This window comes from Silene latifolia, chromosome 11 (assembly GCF_048544455.1).
Source record: "Silene latifolia isolate original U9 population chromosome 11, ASM4854445v1, whole genome shotgun sequence".
Lineage (NCBI taxonomy): Eukaryota > Viridiplantae > Streptophyta > Magnoliopsida > Caryophyllales > Caryophyllaceae > Silene > Silene latifolia.
The window spans coordinates 118,916,132-118,918,807 of record NC_133536.1 but is presented as its reverse complement, the minus strand read 5'-3'; the positions used below and the strand labels follow the sequence as shown (position 1 = coordinate 118,918,807).

General features: G+C 45.8%; 1 long non-coding RNA gene across 1 annotated transcript; it reads left to right on the top strand.

Moving 5' to 3' along the window:
* Window positions 1–566: 566 nt before the first annotated feature.
* LOC141615052 (uncharacterized) lies at window positions 567–1,153 on the top strand. Its single transcript, XR_012529582.1, has 3 exons — window positions 567–708; window positions 800–892; window positions 986–1,153. It is a non-coding gene; the product is annotated as an uncharacterized LOC141615052 (long non-coding RNA).
* The last annotated feature ends 1,523 nt before the right edge of the window (window positions 1,154–2,676 follow it).

The window sequence follows — 2,676 nt, the reverse complement described above, 5'->3', positions numbered from 1 at the left end:
GTGCCGTCAGAAGAGCCAGCGGTCTTCATACGAAGTCTGCAGGAGGGGCGTGAACGCCTTGAGCTTAGACAGCGTAAGCATCTTGATTTTTATTTTTATCTTTTTTTTTCATTTAGAGACGATCATAGGAATGAACCCCCCCCTCCTCTTGCTTGAGTGGGTGCCCCGGCCTCGGGAGAGCTACACTAGAGCTCCTGCTTTCGTGGCTGAGGTTCTCCGTCCTTGGAGTTCGAGTCGGTTGTTGTTGACGACGCCCATGGGGCCCGTGTGGTACTTGGGTGAGCGTTTGGCTCGACAGTGCTCCTGCGATGGATTCACGGTTCCCATCGATCCTCCACGGATGATGTTTACGGAGCCTTCAGAGGCTGAGAGGACGACAGACCTGGCAAGTGCGAGTGGTGACGCCCTCTTTCTTTCTGGCGTGGAGTACGCAGAGTTTGTTCGTCAGAGGTTGGCGTACTGGCCGATCGTGGTAAGCATCTTTACTTGTCATTTTTGTTCATACCGATAAATGATGAATTATCATCAAAATAACGAACTACATTAAAATTGCAGGAGATGGAGCTGGCGGGCGTCGAGCCCCCAGCTTTTCCAGAGACACTGGAGTACACTGACGCGGCGGGCATGATGACGATCTCGGAGATCCGCGACTTCGGCGAGGCGGTGACCGACACTGGCTTGGACGGATGGTAGCACGTCGTGAGGAGGGTAAGCCCCCAGCTTTGGCTGTCCTTTTATACTTTCATGTTTTATTTACATATGAATGCATTTGCTTGAACTTTTGTATATTTGGATGAAGGTGGCGTCGTCTAGGCACGTGGAGCTGTGGAGAATGGCCAACCGGCGGCGAGCTACAGCCATCGAGACCCTTGCTGGTGGCTCTGGGAGGCAGGTATGAACCTTTCGTACCCGTTTATTGTTCTAATTTTTACTACTTCTGACCTTGTGAAGGGAAGTGAAGTAAAATGTCATTTTTTTTATGTAGAGGAAGTGTGGCCTGGGGCGTGATCTGGCGCAGTCCCAGGAGGAGACGACCCGCTTGTTGAGGGAGCTCGAGACTAGAGACGCTGAGATCACCGCTCTTGAGACGACAGTAGCTGAACTGAGGGATCGTCTGGACTAGCCTATTGGTTGTTTGTTTGTTGTACAGTTGTACATTTTCTCTTTTGTCACCTTACTTTGGGCAGGAGCCCGTCCTTTGATGTACATTTTGCCTCTTTTTTTGGATGTATATATGATGGCCTGTGTGCCTTTGCTGCTGGGTGTTTGTTGTATCTGAAGGTTAGCTTAGAAACAGGGTTGGCATGTGACGGTTTACGCCGTCATGCTGCCGAAATTCACATAGAAAATCACATAGCAAAGCATAAAATGAAATGAATTAACTTTAAAATACAATGCCCTAAATAAGCGTGAAAATTAAAAGTTTCCAAAAAAATGAAAAAAAGTGTCCGAAAATGGACAAAAATGAAAAAAGTGTCCGAAAAATGGACGAAAATGACGCGACCGGACGGTAGGGAGGGCTACCCCCTATAAAAAGAAATTAAAAGAAATGTCTAACTGTATTAGAAATATTTTGAAAATAGAGAGTGAAATGATTCCCCGAAAAGAAAAAGAAAATAAAAATGAGTAAGTGTGCGTATATGGCGAAAATATTGATTTTGCCTCGAAAAGCGAACCTTTATCGATTAGGAAACGCAAATTAGGCAATTACACGGAATTGCCGAATTAAATCCTCATAGGAATAGGAAATTTTAACTAAAACGGAATTAGGAAAGACCAACAGCCATCAAAACGAGGAGAATGACATGGGGAAGAGGCGCAGCAGGAGCTGCGATCCTTCGAAAAGGCGCAGGATCTGCTGCGTCGTTTCCCCAGCTGATCCGTCCTCAGCTGAAATTAGGAAACAGCGAATAGTATAAATAGAGACCTCGGCTGAGCTTCTATTCTCACAATTCGCTCTTTCTCGTCTTCGTCTATTACATAAAACCTCCCATAAACTTTCTCCAAATTTCCAGCAAAACATGGATGCCTTTGAAAATCGCATGAAGGAGTAGATGAATGAATTCACAAATGTGGAGAAACACGACATGGGTGCTTTCAGTTTGGGATCGATTATGAGTTTGAAGCTAGTGAAGGTTGTGAGGCCTTTTTTGGATGCATGTCTTGAATATTGGGACCCAAACTTCCATGTATTTGCCTTCCCGGCAGGCGACATCTGCCCTTTTCCTGAAGATATTGCTGCGGTTGAAGGATTTGATGTAGAAGGTGTTCCAGTTATACCCCCTAGCTCTTAAGGATACAAAAAAAACAAATTTAGGGACTTGCTTAGGTTGACCAAGGCTGAGGTGGACCGTCTCGTGACCTCAAAAGCAGCCCGTATGATTGACTTTGTTGATTGATTTATAAATAGGGAGGACCGTACTATATCTTATGTGGTGAGACGCCGAGCTTATGGATTCTGCCTTCCTCATTATTATATTCTTCGAGGGCATGTGGACCAAGATATGAGGGGTGACCCTCGATTTCTAGGCATAGTTGAGCAAATGGAGCTGCGCAGGATCCCAGCATGCTTGATTCTAGGGGAGACAATCCTTGGTTTGGACAATAGAAAGGCGAACCGCGAGCTTCCCTATCTTGGGAGTCCTATCATTTTACAGGTAAGAACCCACATTTTGT